Source organism: Mus musculus, chromosome 11 (assembly GCF_000001635.26).
Source record: "Mus musculus strain C57BL/6J chromosome 11, GRCm38.p6 C57BL/6J".
NCBI lineage: Eukaryota > Metazoa > Chordata > Mammalia > Rodentia > Muridae > Mus > Mus musculus.
Window position 1 is genome coordinate 60,978,643 of NC_000077.6, and position 26,380 is coordinate 61,005,022.

The 26,380-nt window shown below is 47.6% G+C and overlaps 1 long non-coding RNA gene across 4 annotated transcripts; it reads left to right on the forward strand.

The window, feature by feature from the left end:
- Positions 1-366: 366 nt before the first annotated feature.
- Gm35681 lies at positions 367-14,449 on the forward strand. 4 transcript variants are annotated; one of them, XR_879909.1, is made up of 3 exons: positions 367-573; positions 11,304-12,037; positions 14,354-14,449. It is a non-coding gene; the product is annotated as a predicted gene, 35681 (long non-coding RNA). The 4 variants fall into 4 exon arrangements; XR_879910.1 differs by having other exon boundaries at positions 11,407-12,037; XR_388710.2 differs by lacking the exon at positions 367-573 and adding an exon at positions 10,660-11,023.
- Positions 14,450-26,380: the final 11,931 nt, after the last annotated feature.

Here is a 26,380-nt window from a genome sequence, read left to right on the forward strand (position 1 = left end):
GTGCAGTGTGGATGGGAAACACATTTCAACATGCCTTTATAAATGCCAGTGGCTGTGGGCAACAGGGGCTGTCTCTCATTGAACCCTTGGTCCCTTGTGTGGTCTGTTAGCTCTGTTCCTAACAGCCATGTCACAGAGTAGGTGCAATTGTGTGTCTGAGGTGGATTTGGAATTAGAACTCAGCTGTGTTTGGTTTTTTGCAGCTGTCCCGGGCCACCTGGGCTTGACTCTCAAGTGTGAGCCATTCCCGAGTGAGCTGTGACCTCAGGTTCCCACACTGAAATGTGTGGGCAGGTAGGCTTGTCCTGATCAAAGCCTTCAACACATGAGAAAAAAATTCTCTAGACATCACATCCAAGACTTTAGCCCAGACCTAAGGGCAGGAGCAGGATCCTGCTGCCAGACTCTCCTGGCCAGGGGTATGGCTGAGCGCTTGTGGTCTGCCAGCCTTGCTTTCCTATCTGATGTGTTTGTTGCATGCCAGCTGCAGTGGGATGAGGCACTCGTCAGCTCCGTGGTGACTTGAATGAGAAATACCCCCCATCGGCTCAGTATTTGAACACTTGGCACCCAGTAGGTGGTACTGTTGGGGGGGGGGGCGGGTTATGGGAGGGGCAGCCTTGCTAGAGGAGTTACATCACTGAGGGAAGCCATCATAGCTTTGCTCCACTTCCAGTTTGCTCTTTCTTCTTTGTGTTTGTGCCTGAAGACGCGATCTCTGATTGTTTGTTCTGCCTGACACGTGTGTTGCCTCTCTGCCATTATGGACCTGTATCTCTCTGGAATTCCAAACCCAGATGAGCTCTTCCTTCTCTAAGTTGTCTTGGTCGTGGTGTTTAATCACAGCCATAGAGAAGTATTTAATGTGTCTGGAATGGAGAGTTCCCATCTGAGCCGAGTGCCTGTGGCCTGCCCCAGATGGAGGTACAGGGCTGGGGACAAATGACAGTGTCAGCAACAAGAGGACCAGGACTGGTGATTGGGCTTTTTTCTTAATTTCCATCCCTTAATTTTCATGATGAGAGTCTAGGGTTAGATATGCATTGAGCCTGTCTTGAAGGTGAGAAACTGAGGCAGAGAAAGGTGAGGTGGTCTGTCTAAGTTTGCACAATGAGTCAAGGTGCAAACCCTGGAAACCCATACCTGACATCCCAACATTGTAGGCTGAGGCAGAATCGCCAGTTCCTGGGCAGCCTAAGCTACATAAGGAGACTCTGTAATAAAGCAAAGAAAAATGAATGTGGCTTTGGAGGGGCCCTAACATCAGTGAGAGGTCCTGCTCACACACACCAAGTTGACCAGATTTGGGGGGCTGGGACGTGAGGCCACGGCACCATGCCAGCGGCTGTCAGCTGCTGTCTTGGAGCTGGGGAAACAGGAACAGTGAAGCTAAGCCATGTGCCCAGAGTCACATAGCTTGTAAGTTTCAGTGGCAGGAAGTGGCTGTAGCAGAACTCTGAAGACAAACATGCCAAAAACATCCCAAGTACCAGAGCCAGCCTGGGAAATGGGCTCCGAGTGACAGTGCAGCCATCTTTCCCTTCTGAGGGAACAATCTCAGAAACATGCATCTCTGAGGTTCCCTCTGACCTGGCCAGCAGAAGAGAGAAGACATTTGGGGTGGGGGTGATGGTGATGGTGGTAATCCGATCTTGCCTGATTTGGGGGAGATAAGAGTAAATGTGTGCTCACCCCACACAGGACATGGATAACAGGCCAAAACAGCGATGTCACTCAGATCCCACCTGGTGAATCAGAGGTTTATTGGGGTCACTAACAGGAGTATGAGTAAGGGGTTGAAAGGCCCATCCCTCCTGAGAACTCCCAGGAAACTTGGCAGGCTAGAGTGGTATCCCGTTCCTCCCCACCCCCAGTCCCCCAAGCCCTACCCCCTCCGCCCCCACCACCCCTTCCCCCAAGCAGCTCTGTGGGTGAGGGAGTCTGCTCACCTAGCACCTGCTTTTCTGATGGGGCCCTTGTGACTCTGTAAGGCCAGCTTTCCTGGGTTTGTTCATCTATTTTCCCTTTTCTCCTCAAGGAGGGCATGTCTTATTTTGGAGGAAGTTTCCTAGGTAGAGCCCCAGGAAGCCAAAAAAGAATGTCAGGTGGGTGCTCACTGGTCCCTTGGAGGGGCTGGGTTTCTCATCTGTCCCTAGCTGTAGAAACCCTGCTCTGTCTTACCTCCCAAGCCCTTACTGAGTGTTAAGCTCAGCTCTCAGGCTCCAGGTCTGGGAGGCAGGAAGACAAGTGCATGCTGGGCTGGGTACTCATCTCTCCAGCCAGCAAGCAAAAGGCTGGGGTTGGACTCTATAGGTCTTGCTATGGGATCTCTGCACCCTAGGTCTGATATTGCTTAGGAAACTAAGGTCCAGGGAACAGGAGGGACTTACCCTCTCTCCCAGCACTTGCACGTAAGAGCCATGGCTGACATCACCCGTTGCGTGGTTGAGGCCTGTGCCTTGCCTCCCTTCCGTCAGCCCACAGGAGCCCTGGGGATGGTAATGGCCTTTCCCTCAGAGGAGCTGTTCAGAGAGCAGATGTAGTAGAGCAGCTCCTAGTGTGGGCAGGCGCTTAGACAAAGTAAAGGTGTCACCAACCCAGGTGGCTGGGAACATTTATGCTTATGACAGTCCAGTGAGACAGATGGTTGGGAGTGGCCAGAGACCCTGAGCTGGGGACATGAGATGGTGGTATAAATAGATGGGTGGCCAGGCAGAGGTAGTCTGTAAGCTTCAAAAACTGGGTTCCCCTTGGGTGGGAAGGGCTGTTTGCCAGTGGCTTCCTTGGCTCTTATGGGCAAGCCACAACACTGGTGGCATGGGATAATGTGTGCTCATGTGGCCTGGAGCAGGACCAGCTTTTTCTTGTGTCAGGTGGGGTGGCAAAGTGGCCTGGGGGGAGGCGATGCCTCCGGTAGACATCAGCTGGGGGCCAGGAACTGCACTGGGCGACCACCCAGCTCCAGGGTTTTTATTACTTACTCCTAAGCCAATATTGGGGAAACTGAGGTACAGAGAGGTCATGGATTTGGCCAAAAGCCAAACAGCTAAGAAAGGACAGAGCTAGGATTTGAACCCAGGTCTCCTAGCCACAGATGCTATGAAAGTGGTCATGAGCGCATCAGCCTTTTGGGGACCTCCCTAACCTCTGACCTGTACCTCACTGGACCTCACTTCCTGTTACGCCTCCCTGTCAGTTCACCCGAGCCCCATCATGCATTCCCTTTGACTGGCCGAGGGACTCATGGTGCTCATCTGAAAATAGCCTCTACTTGACCAGATATCCGGGCCTCAGGCCAACTCAGGTGCCACTCCAGGCTCCCTATTCCATGATCTTGGAAGCATACAGGTTTTCCAGGTTCCTACTGGGAACTCCTGTGGAACCTCACCTTGGTCTTGGAAGTGCACCTTGTGGGGTGGGAAGGGATATCATCCCCCCCCTCCTTCAACCCTACCACACCACCCACCTTCCCTCAGGCTCTAAAGCTTCTTTAGGGATTCAGTGTACATCCTGACCCTCCCCCAGCATTCCTCGGGCCCTTCTTCTCCCTTTGATCTGTCTGCCTTGCTGCAGAAGGAGCTATTCATAGCCAAGATGATGCAAAATTTATAAAGTGTGGCTGGCAAGGCTGAAACCGCCCCCAGCGCATGGCACGCGGCCCCCCACCCCCACCCTGGAGGTTGGTTCTCCATGTGAGGGTGTATGTGAGAGTGAATGAGCGTGTGAAAGAGAGTGGGTGTGGAGGGGGGTTGGATTGCTTCACTATTAGACTGCTGTCGCTGTCATGATCCCGGTGGGTCATCGTCCCCTTCCTTGTCCTTCCCCTCCTTTATCTTGACAGGACTGGAGATGGGCCTCTCACTTGTCACTTGGTGTTCTGCCTAATCTGGTTTTGAGCCCTTATTACTTTTTAATTAATTGATTAACTTTGTTGTCATTGGTCTCTGTTTTGAGACAGGGTCTCACGTAGCCCAGGCTAGCCTCAGACTTGTATAGCAGAAATTGGCCTAAGACTCACTTCCCTCCTGCCTCTACCTCCTGAGTGTTGGGATTGTGGGTGTGTGCCACCACACCTGGCTTCAGTGTGCTGTTTTGAAATATGTATGCATTGTGCAACCACTGCTTCCAGCTGAGTGACACTGCGTGACCACACACACTTGTCGATTTATTTTTATTTTTATTTTTTTTTATTTATTTATTTATTTATTTATTTATTTATTTATTTTTTGTGGTGAGCACACTGCTCACTCCTTTCCAAGGCTGAATGACTCTGTCCTGCAGACAGACATGATATTCTCCTCGTGCCTCATCTTGGATAGGAGGAGCTTGCTTTTGTCTTTTGGCTGCTGTGCATGGCACTGTTGCCAAAGCTGGGGCCCGAATTTTCTCTGAATACTTGCTTCAATTCTCCTAAGCAGAGAGACATGCAAATTCAGTTGTGGGTCATAGTCCCATTGCTATGAGGGCCGGTTTTCTTTCTGGTTGAAGCCTTGCAACAATCCTCAGGGACCCTACTACTCCCTACCTCCACCATGCTCCCTGGCCCTGGGTGTGTCTACCCCAGGGCTGCATCCTCTGTATACTTCTCCCTACTTGTTAGCCCCCTGTATTACCTAAAGTTCCAGCCAAGGCCTTGAGCCCACAGGGACAGATGGTAAGGTCAGGATCATGGTGAATGACCTGGTCTAGTGGGTCACAGTCAAGTAGAAACTGAGCCCCAGATCTGTCAGGCCCTTGAGTCCTGGGTTTTTGACTGAAGCTGTGTATCTTCAGTGGGGACACCCGCCCACCTCCCACCTCTGCCTAGGCGTGTCAAGCCACAGGTGGTACACAGCTCATTTTTCTGGAAACTAGTTTTCCTAGGAGATCTGGGAAGAAAACAATCCTAGGTAGACTTTGCTGATTATATATGCCTATGTATATGACTATATATGCCTATATATACTTATATATGCCTATGTACTATAATATCATCTATCTATCTATCTATCTATCTATCTATCTATCTATCTATCTATCTATCTATCTATCTATCTACCTATCTAGCTATCTATCTATCTACCTACCTACCTACCTAAATCCCTTAGTGGGGTATATAGCTCACAGCTCCCCATCAACTTCTGCAGTTGATATCTAGATGGGTGTCTTAGTTAAGTTTGCTATAGCTATGATACGAATCATGACCAAAAGCAACTTGGGGAGGAAACTTTTCTTGTTTTTATTGTTTTCATCTTACAGCGTTTAGGTCACTTTTCATTACTGACATAAGTCAGAGCAGGAACTCTAAGCAGGAACCTGGACGCAGGCTCTGAAGCTGATGCCATGGAGGGGAGCTGCTTACTGGCTTGCTCCCTGTGGCTTGCTCAGACTGCTTTCTTATGCAATTTAGAACTACCTGCCTGCTACTGGCACCACCCAGAGTGGTCTGGCCCCACCACAGCAGTCATTATCAAGAAAATACCATACAGGCTCTTCTGGGGGTCAGTCTGGTGGGGGATATTCTCAATTGTAGTTCCCTCTTCCCAAATGATTCTAGCTTATGTGAACTTGACATATAAACACATCACTATTAAACCATAAACTTCCCGTTTTTGTTTGTCCCAAAGATCTTATATTAATATCACTAGCACAATATAAAATATTCTAACTTCAAAAAGTCCTACAGTCTTTAAAAATTCAAATATTTTAAAAATTCAGCCTTTTGGGCTGGAGAGATGGCTCAATGGTTAAAGAGCACTGACTGCTCTTCCGAAGGTCCTGAGTTCAAATCCCAGCAACCACATGGTGACTCACAACCATTCGTAATGAGATCTGATGCCCTCTTCTGGTGTGTCTGAAGACAGCTACAGTGTATTTAGATATAATAATGAATAAATCTTTAAAAAATAATAAAAAATTCAGCCTTTTAAAAATATCCAAAGTCAACCAGTGGTGGTGGTTTACGTCTTTAATCCCAACACTAGGAAGGCAGAGGCATGTCAGTCTACAGGACAGCCAGGGCTACAAAAACAAACAAACAAACAAACAAACAAACAAACAAACAAACAAAAAACAAACCCAAAACCAAACCAACCCCCCCAAACAAAATAAAAAACAAAACAAAACAACAACAACAAAAAATCCTAAATCTTTCTAAAATCCTAAAATCTCTCTGAAACTCTTGAGTTTCTTTAAAAATTCAAAGTCTCTCAACTTTGGGTTCTTGTAAAAATCGAAATAAGTCACACCCTTTCTACCCCAGGAGGGAAGAACCAGGGAGCAATTATAATTTAGTCAGATCAAAACCGAAGCCCACCAGTGTAAAGCGCAGTGTCCGACTCTGGGACCCGCCCACACCCCTCAGGGTTCCAAAGGCCTGAGACAGCCCCCTTTCTCCTGCTCTGCCATACCCAGCACAACACAGGCTGTCTCAGGATCGGGCTGGCTCCGTTCCGCAGCCACTGCTGTGCTTGGCTGTCATCCCATGGTGCTGGCATCTCTAAAATGCTGGGGCCTCGGCTGCAACTGGGCTGTACCTTCCCAGAGCCTCTCCTGGGCTTTCTTCAGGGACGCTGACTGTCATATTGTAGCAAGCTTAACCTCTCACCATGACCCCTTCAGTCCTGAAACTTCTGACTGGGCTGCACTTCCTCCGATGGCGATGGTGGCTCCTGGTTTCTCCTGGCCCCAAGGCTCAGCTGCTCCCCATGACCTCTTCATGCCTCCAAACCCAGGACTGCCTGGGAGGCTGTGACACATGATCAAGTTTGGCTGCTAGCATGGGGTATATATAGCCCTGGCCCTCTCTGGACCATAGCTTCTGTGTGCTGATCCTGAGGAAATAGTTCCCAGAAAAATCTTGCCTCGATGCTACCTCTTGCTAATCACAGATCACAGCTCTAGCTGAACAGAATCCATTGTCCCCGAAAAAAACAAAGGTTTTGCCTTGACGGTTCTTAGTTCCAAATATCGTGTAAGCGGCCCTGAAACAATCTTTGCTTCCCTCTGAAACATCACAAGGTAGGCCTCCTCTGTCTGCACTGCTGTCAGTCTCATCTTCTAAGTTCCCACAACATCTCTTTAGTTAAGTTTCTGTTGACGTGTTAAAACACCATGACCAAAAGCAACTTGGGAAGGAACAGGTTTCTCTCATCTTAGAACTCCTGGGTCACACCCTTATCACTGAGGGAAATCAGGTCAGGAACTCAAGGCAGGAACCTGGAGACAGGAACGGAAGCAAAGCCCATTGAGGGATGTTTCTTACTGGATTGCTCTTCATGGCTTACTCAAGCTTTTTCTTATGTAACTCATGACCACCCGTTCAAGGTTGGCACAACCCACAGTAGTCTGGGCCCTACCACATAAATCATTAGTTTAAAAAAAAAAAAAGTACTCCTCATGTTTGTCCCAGGCCAATCTAGTAGAGATTTTGTTCAATTACAGTTCTCTCTTCCTAAATGATTCTAGCTTGTGTAATTTGACATAAAACTAACCAACACAGTCAGCTTGCCTCACCACCCCTGAACCTCTGAATCCCCAGACAACAGGAAGGATACCACTGGCCATGTCACCTGGGTGACTAAGCAGCCCTTTACCATTGTTGTAGACATGTAGCTTGCCTGTGGTTTTACTTCCCCGCCCATCAGGGATCATGATTTCTCAGTCAGTAGTCAACCTTTCTATTGCTTTCTGAACAACTATATGCACTCAAAAATGTTCAGCTGACTCACTGGTATTGTTGGGATTCAGACCTGGGACAAACAGCTGAGATACATATTTAACATACCAAAGTGGACCTTGCCTCCAGGTTCTCCCAGCATCCCTCAATCCCTATCTGGTATACCTCACCCTCTACCCTGAACGCTCCAGCACAGGGGCTGGGCTTCCCCTCCTCCGAAGGATTTTTTTCTATACAATCCAGACATTTTGGTCTCTCGTTTCTTGTTCCCTCCCTCTCTTTGTGTGTGTGTGTTTTTTCTCTTTCTCTTCTCCCTCCCCTCTGTCTCCCTCCCCATGGTGACTTCCCTGGCCTTGGTCTTTGTGACCAGAGCACCCACCTGAGAGCCACTTCTCCCTCCTAAAAAAACCCAAAAACTCTGTCTATATACTTTAATCTTTATACTCTACTTGGCTCATTTTACTGGTGGAGAAATAACTTGTCAGATATGTCTTCTTGAGGACCCATAAAAGGAAAACTCTTGGGTGCATGAGACAGAGAACTCCTCGCCCTGGAATCCAGTCAAAGCCTTTCATGACAGGAAGCAAGTGTTCTTCCTATCCTCCAAGCCATCAAACTACATTTTTTACTAGAACTCTTACAGAAAACCCATGTATAGGAAAGGACGTAAACCTTTTGTGCTACCCTAGTAGCCTCCAGTGTTAGCTTCTCAGAGTATCTGTATTTCCATACAAGGTGTCTCCAGCCCTACTCTGTATTCCCATTTAAAAAAGAAGGGAGCCAGGTGTGGTGGTGCATGCCTTTAATCCCAGCACTTGGGAGGCAGAGGCAGGTGGATTTCTGAGTTTGAGGCCAGCCTGGTCTACAGAGTGAGTTCCAGGACAGTCAGGGCTACACAGAGAAACCTTGTCTCAAAAAACAAACAAACAAACAAACAAAACAAAAAAAAGAAAGGAAAGGAAGAATAAAGATCTCTTGGAAACTTTTGAGATATGAACTGAGAGCCACCAAGAAAGTATATGTTGATAAATCTACGGTTTAAATGGATGTAGAAGTTTTCAGTACTTTGGGCTAGAAAAACTTTTGAGCTCTGTGAGTAGAGTTTAACAAGCCATTCTAGTAGGGGCTTGGAAGACGGTAGTGCTGAGAGTAATATGGACTAAGGAGGTCCAGTTCAAAATGTTGTAGAGGGTAACAATATTAGCAGCTGGGCTAGAGATACTTTGTAATATTTTGGTGATTAACACAACTGCCTTTTGCCTGTGTCTTAAGAATTTGCCTGAGGGTAAATTGAAAACTATTGGGTTACTTTCATTGGCAGAAGAGATTTCAAGACAGCCTAATATTGACCCTGTCTTGTGGTTATTAGTAATCTTTTTTATATAGGTTTATAATTGTAAAAAAAACACAACAGCAACTGGTAGCTGAAGACAGGGAATAGATTCAGTCCAAAAGAAAGAGAGGTATGTTGCAATCAGTAAAGCTGGAAGATGGAGCTATTTAAACCCTCGTACATCATCACACATGGAGTTATAGGACTTAGAGTTTTCCTTGCTGAGTTTGTGGTCTTGTTTTGGTCTAGTATTTTCACACTGTACTCCACTTTTTCCCTTTTGGAATGGCATTGTATATTCTGTACCATTGTATGTTGGAAGTATGTAATTTGTTTTTTAATTTTGGTTGTGTAGGGATTTCTAGCTAAGAGATTACCTGGAGTCTCAGAAGAGACTTTGAATGTTTAATTAAAGAGTGTTAAGACTATGAAACATTATGGGGCGCTTTGAAGTTATGCTAAATGTATTTTGCATTATGATATGGCTACAGGCCTATGGGAACCAAGGAATGGAATGTGGTAGTTTGAATGAGAATATCCCCATAGGTTCATAAGTTTGAATACTTAGCTGGTAGTTGGTGGAACTGTTTGGGAAGGAGTGAGAGGTGTGGCCTTGTTGGAGGAGGTGTGTCACTGGGGGTGGGCTTTGAAGTTTCAAAACCACATGCCATTCCAAGTTAGCCCTCTCTGCCCTGATGGTTGGGTCTCAAATTGTAAGCTCTGAGCTATTGCTCCAGTTTATGCCTGCCTGCAGACTTGCTCATCACCTTGATGGTCATGGATTCTAATCCTCTAAAACTCTAAGTCCCAAATAAGCCCATTCTTCTGTACGTTGCTTTGGTCATGGTATTTTATCACAGCAATAGAAAGTAATGGAGATGTGCCTATATTAAAATATTTTTAGTAAAATCTCCAACTCTTTTTTTTTTTTATCATATCTGCTAGTTCCAAAATTCTTCTTGGTATTAAAGCCATGAATCCTGGTTTCGTCTCTAAGAGATTAGTGGAACTCCTTGGACTGCTGAGTTTGACAGTATCAAACTGTCTCCATTTTCTCACTATTCACACCCTGTCCTGACAGACAATGGTAGCCCTCTTGGGAAATCTTACGAGCCCTTAACTTTGGTTTTTGCAGCCAGCCATTGCACAGGTGAGGAAATTGAGAACTTAGTGGAATGCTGATTCCTAGAGTGCTCCACCCAGTTTGTGTGGTTTAGGTGAGTTGGCCAGCCCACTTGACTCCCTTGGTCAGATCCCAAGCTGCCTTTAGACCCTGGAGCAGGCCCTGGTTCCAGTACCATTGTATTCTGTAATGCTAGATTATCGCTATCCTCAAGGACATATCTTAGAATCCTGGAGTACTGAATGACCTGGTCAACAAATGTCAATCATCATATGTACTCCAGACAGCCCAAGATGCCTCATGGTGGGCTGATGTCTTTAGTAGGAAGGTGGATGATCCTAAAATGTGGAGCAGGGAGAAGCAAGTGATACAAAAAAGAGCAAAGTAGGATAAGCAAAAGGATGTGAGGGAAGATCTCCAAGAAGACCATCTTGACCAGATACCTGGAAAAAGTAAGCAAGTGGGATTCTGGGAGATGAGCTTTCCTAGCAGAGATCAGCAATGCTCAGCTCCTTTGTGGGAACTTCTGGGTTTGGTCCAGTCAGTTTGCCTTTGGTGATGTAGCTGCTAGGAGAAGCTTACCTTTTCATGTAGTAAACAATGCTTTTGAGGGTGGGTGATAGCACCAGAGTAGGAGGGGCCTCTTGGGGTACTAGGTGACAGCTTACATGACCTGGCCTGATCCTCTTGTCTCTGTTGCTGTGGCCCAGCCACTGGTGCTGAATTCACCCAGGGTACGGATGCTAAAGCCCAGGAGGCTGCAGGAGGAGTGGGTTGTGGACTTTGAGGAGGGTGTGGCTTATATATCCCCAGGCCTCCAAAGTTTGCCACAGAGGACAGCTGCCTCAGAGTTCTCAAATCACCCATCAACCAACCCTGATCTCAACTAGCCTTTCAGATCCTCACCAAGGTATGACATTTGGACATCTACAAGATGGAGACATACACATCTCCACCCTCCATCCCTGGCTAATGACCACCCCGCCCCCACAGAGAGAATAGACCACCATGTGGAATTGTTGTTAACATGATTTCCCTACTCAGCAAATCCAGCCCCTTGTGGCCAGCATGGGTGTGAACAAGGGAAAGGAAGAAGATGATTTGGGACTGTACAGGCTTCTTGAGCAATGGGGGTTCTGAAACCATGACCTTATGAAACAGATATATAGATTTTTTTTTTACCTCATCAGGATGGGACCCGAGCCATCTCAGACGACAGCCTGCCTCTTGCAGGTTTGGATTGGCTGCTATCCCAGCTTCCTTGAGATTGACTACCATTCACTGTTTCTCCAGTTTTCCTCCGAGAAGACCTGGCCCTCACCCCCATGTTCCACAGCCATTTCTGGACCAGTGGAAGCTACAGAAGCCAAAGCCCATCCATAGGCTGTTGTGCCAGCCGAAGGATTCCATAAGGTGGTCTGAGGACCAGAACCACACTTTTGTACCTATAGCTGACACTTAGTGTCCACTACGGAGGCAGACCCTCTTATACTTCCAGCCCAAAGCGAGAGGTCAAGGGAAGCTGGAGCGTTAAACGGGAGAACTGAATGTTCGTACGGAGGGAGGAGCACAGGGAAACATCCCTCATCCCTCCTCATTCCTGCCAGAACCTGCCTGTGGCTCATTCCTGCAGGGACCTTACAGGTGGTAGATACTCAAAGCTAGGGCTTCCGTTGGCCACATGGTAAACACCACACCCCTTGCCCTTCAATGCTATAGTCTCAGGGACTTTAATTCATCTCTCCCCCGCTTACCCTTTCATGAATGCCTGGCATCCTTTCTCGCCTTCTCCAGTTTCAGCCTTTCCTGAAGCTCTGGTGTACCACTGGCCCTTAAATTTGAGCAGTCCAGAAGAACACTTGTCATAGAATGCAGTGGCATAGATGCCAAATGCCTCCTGAACTGGGCATCCAGCCTATAGCAGGTGGGTACTGAGGGACTGGGTGAAATCTGCTAGGCACCAGGAGTTGGTTTCTCAATGAACTCCATCTCTTAGGCAAAACAGCCCAGCCTCTTATGGGTAAGACTGTAGGAAAAGGGCAAAGTACCTTGGTGGCAGGCTGTGATACGACCCCAACATTGTGTGTAGCTACCAGTGTGTTTGATTATACTTCCAAAACGGGGAGCTGGGCTTCTGTCAGACCAGTAATAGAATAGAAAGTGACAAGACCAAGGCTGGTTTACCCTAATGTCCTGCCTACTGCAGTGCCTCTTGATGATGGAGAGAAATGGGGAAGACACATGGATGCTCCAGGCCCCACATGGGAGACACCAGTCTGAGGGCTGGGGACTCTAGGTTACCTTTGGTGACATCATACCAGATCATGTCACTTCACATCATTGCACCAAGCATAGATATGATCCTTTTGGAAATCCAGGGTGTTGTGGGAGGCCAGCCCCTACCTTGAACATCCCTTTCAGCTGGTTCAACTCCAGGTCCTTTGATGACTTCTCAGTATACATGACATCTGCCCACGAGGACCAATCTATCAGCTCCGAGGCTCTAGAAGGGGTTAAGACCTGGGATGATGAAGGATAAATGTTGACACCCCCTCTGCAGTCGCTAGGCAGCCGTATGGTCCTTCATTTCTTATCTCTGCTCTCTTGAGAATGTGGAGGAAAATACTTGGTCCCCAGATGCAGACAGTGTTTTAAAAGGATATTTTTGATGATTTTATGTATGAACTTGATCATACCCTCGCCAGGCCTTCTATTTGATCTGGACTCCTCTAACATGCTCCCTCCCACTTCATGCCCTTTTCTTTTTCTTTTTATAACTCACTGGGTCCAGTTTCTACTGCTTGCAAGCACATGGGTGTGGGACTGTATCTGCTATGGAACTTTGAGTGCATCCACAAGAGCACAGGTCACCTATCAATGGACACATTCCCAAAGGGGGGATAAATTTTCTCCTCCTCATTTCCCAGTAGCTCGTCAGAGTGAAGCTCCTCAAGAGTCTCTCCTACCTGTGCCAGACTGTAGACTGGCTTGATCTTGTGCAGCACCTACTCATAGATTGTAGTTTATACACAAGTCACTCATGGGATCCTGTGTTTGAAAACTGTCACAGATGGTGGCACTGTTCGGGGAGGTTATAATAGGAAGTAGGTCACTAAGGTTAGGCCATAGCCTGGCCCCATTTCCTGTTTCCTTTCTGCTTCCATATTGTCAATGCACTATGAAGGGCAGGCTTCTTGCACCTGCCACAATGCCTTCTCCAGCATGGTGGGCTGTATCCCCTATGAAACTATGAGCCAAAGGAAACCCTTTTTCGTAAGTTTCTTTTGTAGGGTATTTTATCACTGCAACAGAAAAGTAACAGAGGCGGAAATTTGGATGAGAAGCGGGGGGGGGGGGGGGGGGGTTGGTATGTTGCTGGCCATGTTCCAAAACTGGGTTGTGGGAAGGGTTGGAAAAGTTTGGAACTTCAGGTTAAAAAGTCTTTGAATGCTGTAAGCAGAGATTAATGAGCTGTTCTGATGGGACTTTGGGGGACTAGAAAGCCAAGAAAATATGGGCCTGGCTTATGACGTGTGCTGGCTAGTTTTATGTCAACTTGACACAAGGTAGAGTCGTCTGGAAGGAGGGAATCTCAGTTGAGGAAACACCTCCAGAAGATCCAGCTGTAAGGCATTTTATTTATTAGTGATTGACAGAGGAGAGCCCAGCCCACTGTGGATGCTGCCATCCCTGAGCTGGTGGTTCTGGGTTCTATAAGAAAACAGTCTGAGGCTGAAGAGCTGACTCAGGCATTAAAGGTTAGTATCACAACCAACAACATAAGAAAGCTGATTGAGCAAGCCATGATGAGCAATCCAGTGAGCAGCACCCCTTCATAGCCTCTGTCTGTATTGGCTCTTGTCTCAGGTTACTGCCCTGTTTGAGTTCCTGCCCTAACTTCCTTCAGTGATGGACTATGCTGTGGAAGGAAGTGTAAGCCAAATAAACATTTTCCTCTCCAACTTGTTTTTGGCAATGATGTTTTATCACAGCAATAGTAACCCTAACTAGGACATGAAGTTTCAAAGGGGGAACAAAGACTTTGTGGGTATCTCTGTTAGAGGCCAATCACTCAGGTTATATTCTGGCAACAACTCTGGCTGCATTCTATTCTTGTTCTGAGAGTTTGGCTGAAGCTGAATCCAAAAGTAATGGAGTAGTTTCTTTGATGGAAGAGATTAAAAAAAACCAAAAAGATATAACATTGTATCTGTAGTTACTGCTAATTCCTTTTATACAGGTCTACAATGAAAAAGAGCAACACATGAAACAGAAAGAAAAGAGAGGAAAAGCATGCTGGGATGCTTAAGATTGTGTCTGAGGCAAGTGATGGAAAAGAGGCTGTAGCAAGAGATCAACACTATTCAAGAGAACCCCCCTGTTCTGATTGGAATAAGAGGAAAGATGCCCTGAGAGCCAAGGCCTCACCCACCTAAGCCTCCAACCTGTGACATGACTGTCATGACTGTCAGTTTCATCAATGTGATACTGGTTTTAGAGGCATAAAAGATACAAGATTGAAGGCATAACGAGTTCTTCATCTTCTGTTTTACAGAGCCACTATGGTTAGACAATGTGTGATAGGGTTAGAGTCCTTATGAGGAGGCTTTGGGAGGCCTTCCAGGAAGCTGTGAAGGTAAGCTCCACGGTGTTGGAGACGCCAGAGTTCTCCTCTGGAATTGTAAGCAAAAATGAATGCTTTCTCCCTTAAATTGTTTTAATCAGGGTATTTTGTTACAGAAACAGAAAAACAAGAAGACATCATAGCTGCTTTGAGTTCATAAGCAAATGGCCATATCATACTCTGAAGACAGCATTTTATGACAACCAATCGAATCTTCTGGTTCATAAATTCTTCCTGCTCTTCTATGACATCTCTGAGCCTTGGCGGGAAGGTGAAACCGATGCTCCATTTTAAGCTGAGTACTGACTTACTCTCAGCGGTAGCCTTGACTGCAAAAGGAAGCTTTAATGACCAAGGTTGACAATAGCACCATCTTAGGAGAATAAACAGTTATAAGACAGTTTAGCTAAAGAACAGTAGCCACTTCCCTCCTAGGGCCTATGACACCTTCAGCTGTGTGTTTTCGTTCACGTTTACAGTACCAGACATGAATTCTTTTCTGTGGAGCAGGCTTCCAGTCCAACCAGAAAGTGAGTAGTTAGGCCTATAACTAACAAAACCATTAGCGTGCCATTATTGTATGGGTGGGACCTGTTTCATAAGCATAAATGTTCCCAGCCACCTGGGTTGGTGACACCTTTACTTTGTCTAAGCGCCTGCCCACACTAGGAGCTGCTCTACTACATCTGCTTTCTGAACAGCTCCTCTGAGGGAAAGGCCATTACCATCCCCAGGGCTCCTGTGGGCTGACAGAAGGGAGGCAAGGCACAGTCCTCAACCACGCAACGGGTGATGTCAGCCATGGCCCTTACGTGCAAGTGCTGGCAGGTTGGTCCTGTCACAGAGTCCAACTCTGGATAAATCCACTGACGAGTTTTCTCCCCTAGCCTACATATGAACTATGAAAACTAGCCATGGGGGAGAGAGCATCTCGGTCAAGCTGAGAATGATTTCTCTCTGTCCTGCAGCCCAAGTGTGTGCATCTTCAGCAATAAGGTCTTAGACTCTAATTATGATGGAAACCAAGGATGGTGCCAATAGCCCGTAGTGGGTTTTTTTTTTTTTTTTTTTGGCTGGGTGGGGGGGAGGGTTCTTGTGATTCCTTAACCAATTACTCCTAGGAAGGTAGCCCACAACTGACGCTTGGACTTCCATTTAATAACCTAGGTCTTTTATGGGAAGCATTGCTCACACATGCGGGGCACCCCCATTCAGTTGACTTTTAAACAATATTAGCTTACAAAGCAGCCGTTTTCAGCAGGGTCTTTCGAGCCGCCTGGGATTTGTCTTTATGATTACTCCCACCGAGTATCACGGTTTTCAGTTCCATTTCCTAGAAATTCCATACTTCTGTTTTTCTTTATAGCTGAATGAAATTCCATTTTGTTCATGTACTACATTTTCATCATCCGTTCATCTGCTATTGGGCATCCAGACTGACTTCACTTTTTAATCACTATGAATAGAGTAGCAGTGAACATGAATGTGTGGGTATCTCTGTTGTAAGGGAGCACTCTTTTGGGTATATGTCTAGGAGTGCTATAGCTGGACCATGTCATAGTTCAATATCAAGTTGTTTTTTTTTTTTAACTCTCACTGATGTCTTTAGTGGATGTATCAATTTGTTATCTATCTATCTATCTATCTATCTATCTATCTATCTATCTATCTATCTATCTATCTATCTATCTATTAATGAGACCGGGCTTCTTTGTGTAGCTTTGGTTGTCCTGGAATTTGCTCTGTAGATAAGGATGGCCTCAAAGTCACAGAGATCCACCTGCCTCTGCCTTCTGAATAGAAGTGTGCATCAGCACCACCTGGTTCAGTTTTTATTTTTACTAACAGCAAGGCTCCCTTTCCTCACATCCTCACCAGCACCTGTTGCCATTTCTTCTCTTGATGGTGGCCATTCTGAGTAGGGTGAAATGGAATCTCAAGGTGGTTTTAATTTACATTTTCCTTATGACAAATAATGTTGAACATGCTTTAAAATAGAGGTGCATGCCTTTATTCCCAGCATTGTGAAGCAGAGGCAGGCAGATCTCTATGAGTTCAAGGGCAGCTTGGTCTACAGAGTGGATTCCTGGACAGCCAGTGCTACATAATAAGAACCTGTCTCAAAAAGCGTATACATATACTGTGGTGGTTTGAATAAACATGGCCCCCATAGGGACATAGATTTGAATGCTTCGCCACCAGGGAGTGGCATTATTTGAAAAGATTAAGAGGTTAGGCTTTGTTGGGGTTGGTGTGGACTTACTGGAGAAAATATGTCACTGGGAGTGAGTTTTGAGGTTTCAATGGTCCAAGTCAGACCCAGAGACCCTGATCTGCTGTCTGTGGGTCTATCATGTCTGCTTGTGTGTAGTCACATTCCCTGTCATGATGATAATAGTCTAAACCTCTAAAACTGTAACAAGCCCCAATTAAATACTTTCTTTAAAAGAATTGCCATGAGATTGGGCTTCTTTGTGTAGCTTTGGTTGTCCTGGAACTTGCTCTGTAGATAAGGATGGCCTCAAACTCACAGAGATCCACCTGCCTCTGCCTTCTGAATAGAAGTGTGCATCAGCACCACCTGGTTCAGTTTTTAAAATGCTGTCTTGTCACAGCAATAGAACACTAAGACACACACACAGACACACACATCTATATGTATGTGTGTTTTATACATATATATATGTATATATACATATATGTGTGTATATATATGTGCATTTTTATTTCTTCTTTTGGGAACTGTGCTCAGTTCCATAGCCTATGTTTGGATAAAGTTGTTTATCTTATAAACACTTAGCCTTTTGAGTTCTTAGTATGTTCTAGATACCATCTCTGTAGGATGTGGAATGGTAAAGATTTTCTGCCTTTCTCTAGGCTGCCACTTTACTTGATGGACAGCTTCCACTGCTGACAGGTGCTTTTTAATTTTACAAGATCCCATTTGCTGATTATTGATCCTATTTTCCGAGTGATCAGAGCAGGGTTAATCCCCTCCCCCAACTCTCTCTCTGTTTTTAAAGACAGAAGGACTATGTCGCTCAGGCTGGTCTCAAATTTGTCACTCTCCAGTCTCCAGTTTGGAGGAGGTTGGATGCCACTCATGGCTGGGACTCTTTCATGTTTACAAAGCCTGAGAGTTCTCCTGGCTCTTTCTACTTACATAGCCCCTAAGCCTGTCCTTTCTGAGGGGAGGCAGGTTGGGGGGGTGAGAGGGCTGTTTTTGTGACCTTGACTATATCCCAGGGCTTGTGACTAATTCCCAGCTAGCTTCTTTCTATTCCCGAACTTCTTCCCCAGTGGTTCCAAGAGTCCCAGCAGGGCCCAGCCTAGATTCTGCCTGCTTCCTTTTGTAAGACAGAACCACTTGTTTGCCCCTTCTTGTTTTCAGACCTTAGCCGCACCCTTGTTCCTCCATCTACCCCTGTTTTCCCAGAAGCTTGGAACAGAGAACCTGCATGAACCCTTATGCTCAAAATGAATGTGTTCCTTCTGTCTGTGGGAAAGCAAGACTTAGGGTCACATGGTGGTCATTGACCTGGACCCTATTCTGGCAATAGCTATCTGTGGGAGGCAGGTTAATCTTCAGGGTGCTGCTGTGAGCAGCTTGCCTGTGGAAAGAGGATCCTGTGAGTGCAGTGGTCTCCCTGTGTGGTGTGAAAGTGGCTCATTTTTGATGAGAATCGGGGTTCACTTGTGTCTGAACTCAGGGAGGGGCAGCTAGCATGAGTCAAAGTGCTGTTCTGGGGATAACAGTGTCTAAATTGAGCTGACTGACTAACTACACTGTTTTTTCTTCTTGGTGCCAAGACTGGCAGGGATTGGGGGGAAACAGCTATCCTGAGACATGGCCTTGGCCTGTGAGGGTTCATCAGGGAACACACACACACAGCACACTAACAGATACACAAGGATAGTCATGCAGTTGCAAAGACTACCAGGGACACAGACATATGAACACAGATACACAGAGACATACATGTCTACACTTGTGTGGACACACAGAGACATACAAGCAGAGGGGCATTTTGAGACATTAGAGTCATCCTTCAATATCTAGAGTCCAATATCCCCAGATACCCAAAGCCATGGTTGCTCAAGCCCTTTGTATAAAATGATCTATTTGCATCCAGCCTACAGCCTCCTGCTACCTTTTCGTTACATAATATCTGGTCCAATGAAAATCCCGTATGAATAGTCTGTAGCATTGTTTAAGGAATAAAGATGAGAAAATGCTCTGTGTTCGATATGGAAACAGCAGCACTGGCTGGGGACATAGCACACAAACTCCCAGGGCTGGCAATGCTCAACTATGGTGTGCCAGGAAGCGAGGCAGAGCTTTTAGGATGCCGGGAGCTGGCACAGGCTGTGATCACATGTTGTTATGTATGTGGATTTACCAAAGCTTTATTTTCTGTTGTTTGTTCATTTGTTTCATTGAGAAAAGGTCTCATTCTGTTGTCTAGGCTGACCTTGATGTCCATGTGGCAGGGCTGGCTTTAAGCTTGTGACATCCCCAAGCCCCCACCGCCATTTAGCCCAGGATTACAGGTGTGAGCTACCACGGTTGACTTTCTGACTTTTTATTTTAAAATGTTTACATATTTAAATTTTATGCATATGGGTGTTTTGCCTGCTTGGATGGCTGTGAACTGCCGATCTACTTCTTCAGCTTCCTGGATGTTTTCATTTGTGCTTGTAGGACTCTTGATGTGGTGGTTTGAATAGGAATGACCCTCTCAGATTCCTGTGTGTGGATGCTTGGCCTACAGGGAGTGGCACTATTAGAAGGTATGGCCTTGTTGGAGAAAGTGTGTCAAGGTAGAAGCAGGCTTTGAAGTCTCATATATGCTCAAGCCACGCCCAATGGGAGAGTCTCCTTCTACTTCTTACATATTGAGATATAGAACTCTCAGCTCCTACTTTAGCACCATGTCTGCCTGCTACCATGTTTTCCACCATGACGATAATGGACTAAACCTCTGAAACTGTAAGCCAGCCCCAATTAAATGTCCTTTATAAGAGTTGCTGTAGTCATGGTGTCTCTTCATAGCAAGGAAACCTTAACTAAGACACATGGCTTTGGAGGGTCAGTTATACTGCATAGATACAAATGTGCATGAACATCTACGCATGCACACACACACAACTACAAATGCATGCACACACACACACACACACACACACACACACACACGCACACACGCACACACACACTCAAACACATCCACAAGCAAGCACACACTGTTCGAGATCTAACCATGAAGCCCAGTCTGTCTGTGACAGCATGGAGATATGTTCCACAGGGTCCCAATCTAGTTTGAGTCAGGCAGTAAACCTGAGGTGAGGACCTTCTCCTACAAACAATGCACACTCTCAAAAATACTGGGGTAGCCTCAGGACACAATACTGGGGTAGCCTCAGGAAAAGCCTGGCCCCCTTAGCCCACTCTGTGTGCCCTAGCTGTCTGCTTCCATCTCCCAGTCCCCCCCACCTTCCCATCACCCTTCTATCCCACAGTGCCTTCCTCATGGTCAACTGTGAACGACCTGGGCAGGGCCACTGGGGTCAACACATCACAAGCTCCCCTGTCCAGGTCGTTTTCACTATGAAATACCAGAGTGGGAGTCGGGAATCCTAAACCCAAAGGCCTGCTAAGCTTTCGAGTGCACAGGGTCTCCTACCCTGCTTGCCTGAGTCCTACAGCTCTTTCCTCTAGGGATGACCACTGGGTTCCCATGCATACTTCTGGAGAGTCACATGCTGTGATGGTTAGGTACAATCATCCAGGAAGTGGGAACCTCAACTGAGAAAATGCCTCCATCTGATCAGCCTGTAAGCAATTCTATCGAGGGTTTTCTTGATTGATGATTGACCAGTGTGGGCCAGTGCCACCCCTGAGCTGGTGGTCCTGGGTGTCTAAAATCAAGGACTCCTCTCTGGTGTCTGCATCAGCTCCTGCTTCTATGTTCCTGCACTGAGTTCCCCTGAATGATGGACTGTGATGTGGACACGCATATCAAATACACCCTTTCCCTCCCCAAGTAGTGTTCGGCAGGGTGTTCACAGTAATAGGAAAGAGATCACCTAGAATACACATAACTGGTCTGGGGGCTTTTCTGTGGCCTTGGTTTGAACAGAAGAGGTAGCTGGCATGAATGCTATCCTGCTCTTCATTGTTTTAACTGGGTGCATCAGGTCACCCCATCCACAGCTATGGGCATCCTGTTTTGCAGACATACTGCTGTTGGCTTTTATGCTCAGCTGTCAGGAGTTCATCATTCTTGGGCTTTGTAGGCCTGTCATGTATGGCAGTCTTGATCCCCAGGGTGGCCAGCCAGGCCTGTGTGACCCTTACCCACGGGTATCCATTCACCCATGTGACATGAGGTCCTTCCTAATGAGACGGGCGAAGAACGGCGGATCCAGGAGGAAGAAATCAGCTTTGCACTGGAGTCGGGTGTGGGATCCTGGGTGAGGAGGGAGGGCCTGAGGCCAGGCAGTGGGGCCTCTGCGGAGGGACAGCACTACAATGCTCAGGGTGGGTCTGAACCATGTATGCTTTAGGCTCTCGTTCAGGAGCAGCGAAAGCTTCCTGACCAGTCTCCTTTACAGAGCCTGGCGTGAGAGGCAGGCATTACATCAGGATGAAGACACAGGCAAAGCCACGGACATGTGATTGTTTGCAGGGAGCAGAGTGGGGCTGTCTGTGGGCTTGGCAGGAAGGCCAGAGGATAGCCATCTTGTCCAGAGTCTCAACACACCCACTAGGCACCAAGGAGCCACATTAGAATGGGGAGAAGGAGAGGAAAGAGGGGCAGGGTCTTGTCTGCCTTAAGGAAGAGTGAGTGGAGGTGACTCTACAAAGAGCCCTGTCCCCCTTAGCAAATAACGAACCCGGGATAGAGCGGAGGCCAATATTTTATTCATGGCTGGTGCAGAGCAATCAATTACAGGCTCCTGCCATCCAGCTGGGCACGGCCTTCATCATCCTGCCATCCCAGGCTATTTTGGGTTGGGTTTGGCCTCACCTCCCCCACCACCAAGGCCTCTTCCTGTCTAGGGTAGGGGGTATTCATTGTGGATCAGGGCAAGAGCTCCAAGGCATGTTCCCACCGAGTGTGAGTGCTGAGTAAACAGACTCAGAGAGTGTGATAACACAGCCAGGCTCCCACAGTCATGGAGGGTCAGAATTTATGACCTCCCATGAAGCTCCAAGGCCCATGGGCAGGGGCTCCCTAATCCAGGCACTCCCTGAGCCTTGCTTCCTACTTGGACCCTCCCTGCTGTAAGTAACCATCTTGCCACCCACTAACTGGGCATCTGGGGTTGGGGAAGCCTCCAAGAAGTCTTGGAGACGTGAGAATGCCCTCCCTTCAGTGTGCCCTGCACACGGGTAAGTAGATCCCTGCTGTTGCCCAGGAGGAGCTGGCCGAGGAAGAGAAATGTGGACCGGGATGTACAGAGGTAGAGGCTAGGACCAGGATGAAGAGAGGGGCAGACAACAGGAAAGATTGCATTCTGCTTGAGGGTTCTCCAGAGCCTGCCTGTGAAAGAAGCTGAGGCTCAGACACAGGGTAAAAGAGTGCATCTGACCCATAGTCACCCAGGCCACGACCTGCTGTGATTCTCCCTTGGCCTAGCTAGGGGCTGTCCTGAATCCTCTAGTGTCCCATGGATGTACAGACACATCAGTCACTTGCCATCACTAGTGTGTGACTATCAACTTACCCACCCAGGGCCCATACAGTGTCTGAATAGTTCTATCCAGCCTGTGTTCAGTGAGGGAAAGAATGGGGGTGAATACCTTGGGCTCCTCAGGGACACAGTGACATCTGCCTGGAGCTTGCTCCCTGTGAGTCCTCTTAATGACACTCAGGACTGTGCACCAACCTCTGTGCAAGACGATGGAGATGTGAAGCTGGTAGTCACACTAAGGAGACTGACTGATGAATATCAAGCCGCAACTGGCGCCTTGGAAATGTAAAGCGGGGGAAGGGGCTCATGCTGCCAGGTAAGCCTTCCCTTAGCAGGGGACAGCTGGACAAAGACATGGAGCAAGTGAAGATTAGGATCTGGGGGACAGCATTCAAGGCATAGGGAACAGTTAATGAAAGGGCCAGAGTTGGGCCATTCCTAGTACCACCACCACCACCATCATTATCATCTCAGAAAACAGCAAATCCTCCCAACAAGTCCAGACTCTCCCACACTCCTAGAGCATTCTCTTATAGGTAGAGATAATCCTACGTTGTAATGTCCACCAACACAGGAATACATAACATGACTCGGCCAAGCCACAAACCTGCACAACAAGCAGATTCCACTCCATGCATCTGCGTGGCAGACCGTGAAGGCAGGGTGTCGAGGAAAGATAGCCAGTTAGGTACATCAGGCCACCTGTGTGTGGCTCCACTCCCATGAAGACCCACAGGGGCAGAAAACAGGCTAGTGGCTGCTTCTCTAGGGCAGGGGGAGTAAGGAGTACGGGTGCAAGCTTCCCTTTGGAGTAAACTAAACATTTTGGAACTAAGCAATGTATAGCACTGTACATATATCAAACATCACTATGCTGTATTTTACTTTTTTCTGGATTTTTCTTAAAGACAGGGTCTTACTATGTAGCCTAGTCTGACCTCAAACTCATCGCGATCTGCCTGCCTCAGCCTCCTGCTTTGGATTACAGACATAAACCATCATGCTTGGATCTGTAAACAATTTAAGAAATTTTATGCCATGTAAAGGGTACCTCAATTTAAGTAAAACCAGGTAGATTATCCTATCCCTGATTCAAATCTTCAAGCTACTCCCCATGGTACAAAACAAAATCTAGCAGGCCCATAGTCTGGAGAAGCCACATTCTCCCCTGAAGCCCACATTGTCCCCACTTCTGTCTGGGAGCTTCAGGCTCTAAGCACCACCTTTCCCTGTGCTGACCCTTCTCCCAGAGTAACTGCTGCTTATCTGCTTGGTTCTCCTCCAGAATCAGGGTGCTGGGGCTTGCCTGTCCTGCTTCCTGCTGCAGACCCCTTACTCCATGGTCCCCAGCTCCTGCCTTGGGCGTCTCCTGCCTTCTGTGGCAGTACTGGAAGATGGAGGAGCCTTCAGGAAGTTACTCAAGGTCAGACAGAATAAGGAAGGGACAGAATGGTCATGGCTGACAGAGATATATGTTTGTCTATGATGGAGTTGCTATAGCAGCCAGGGTCCCTGGCTCTATCCTCAGGCGCCTTTGCCCTCAGAACTCCTACCCCAAAGATCTTTAAGGCAACCTGGGTAGCATGGCAGGTACTCAGTTGTAACCCCAGCACCTGAGAGGCAGAGGGAGGAGGATTATTGTAAGTCTGAGGTTAGCTTGGGTTCCACAGTAACACTCTGTCTCAAACCCAAAACGAAAACAACCCCAACCCCCAAACACCCAAACAAAACAACCAAAGGCTTTTGGACAAAGGATTGGGGGGTGGGTGGGATCCACTCGACTAGAGGAGATTACCAGCTGTCGCCCCTCAGTCCCACTCAAAAACTGGGCGCCGAGAGGCGGAATGAAGGCCTGGCACATGCTCAAGGTCTGGCTACATCACAACAATGGGCTGCTATTTCTTGTTCTGGGGCTCTTTGTCCTCGTGGGCAGATCATGGGCCCCAGATTCACTGGGTACATACCAAGGGTTTGCAGGAGCCCAGATAGCTCTGAGCCTGTCTAGAGAGCCTTGTAAGGGGGTAGGGGGGAGCGAGGAATAGTATAGGCTCAAGAGAGCATCCAAGTAGAGGAAATAGCTCAAGCAAGGTCTGTGTGGGGAAACTGAGACCTTGCAAAGGCTGATTCTGGCTGGAAGGACTGAGATAGGAACACAGGGCCATAGAAGGTCAGGAGGGGGCCACCAGGCACCTCAGAGATACATTGTGACCTCCAATGTTCCAGAAAGGTACTATCTTCTCAAATCTATCCTTGCATGGAGAAATCCAAACAATTATCTGACGAGTGGTCCAGTAGAATTGGTTGGTTGACTGCTCCCCGTCATCCACCTGTCCGTGCAGCTATCCCGAGTCCAGTTTGATCAACCACCGAAATTTCTACCTACCTGCTCATCCATTCACTCAGCTACCTACCGATCTGCCTGTCCACTCCTCACCCATCTACCTACAATCAGCCCACACACTGTCAATCTCACCAGCACACCCCTCCCCCACCAAGTCACCTTCCACCCATCTAGCTACCCAGCCAACATCTCTGCCTCTGCGTTTATTTCCTACAACCAGAATGTCCCAGTGCCTGGCTTCATTCATAGAATAAGTCCATTCTTAGTTTCTTATTGCCTAAGAGCTTCAAACACAAATTTCACACTTAGCCGGGCTTTCAAGGCTATGTCATGCTGCCTCATCTCTCCTTTTAGGGCCGTTATTGTGGCTCTGAGCAGATGTGTGGCCGGACACTAGGTTTGCTGTGTCAGAGGGATAACTGCCACAGCCTTCTTTCTCTGGTTAGGGTTGGAAGCTGGGGTCTGTGACTGGGAGTCTAAGCCCAGAGAGGAGGGATCCTTAAACATCAGAGGAGTGCGGAAGGTGTGAGTGAGACCAGATTTATGTATTAAGACTCAGTTTCACAACATGTCATGAAGGATGTGTGGCCCTGTTCTCTTGATCACTACAGGCTGGATGCCTGGCTCCTTGAGTATTCTGCAGGTACAAGGGAAGGTAGCAGGGACTGTGGAGGAGGGGCTGGGCCACTAGGCTCTGATGACCTTGGGCCCCCAAATAAGGGCCAACTATGGGAGGGGCACACTCATTAGTGGAGTTAACAGAGCTTAGGGAGCCAGGGGCCACCAGGGCCCAGCTGCAAGGCCATTAGCAGTCCATTAGCCCCACCCCCACTGGGCCTTTGTTCCTACCCTCTACTTCCTGGCAGTGCGCCTACTCCCTGACCCTCAGGCCTCAGAGGTCCTCAGATCTTTGAGGGATCCGCACCTGTCATCTCCTGTAGCGTGTAGCGCTGGGGCAGATCCTGTTAGAACTGTTGAGGAAAAAAATGTCAAGCTGTGGTGGAGGCCAGCATGGTGGGTAGCAGCATAGGCTAGACCCTAAGTGGGGCTGCAATAGTTTCAGAGGCTATAGGAGATGGCAAGACAAGAGGGGTGAGTCTTGGGGCCAGTCAGTCAATTGGACGCTCTGTAACTTTGTCAGAGAGATGCTGTAGGCTGGTCTCTCAGCCTTCCATCCACCCTCGGCAGATGTGAAGTGCTTCCCAACACAGAGGGTCTGTTTCACTCTGTGGGCCAATGGAAACATTCTTTGAGATTCAGGTCTCAGACAGAAGGGTGACTTCTTAGACTGTCACAATGACAGGATCCACTCCCTTTCGTTTATTCACAGTGTACATTCTGTGCCCTTCCCTGGCATGTACAGTGAGGGACACTGGGTAGGGGAGGAAGATGGCTTTTTGCTGCTAAGCGGAGGACAGCCTTAAGGATGTGGAGCGCCAGAATCAAAAGCTGGCTCAGGGTTTCTGGGATCCTTGGCTGGGCCCGGGTGTTGGCAGGTGCTGGGGACTCTAGTTGTGTGGTAGCAGAGAAAAGAGGGTGGACTTGAATCCACTGGAGTCATCAGGAATTAGAGTCCTCATGATTCTTAGAATTAGATTATCCTA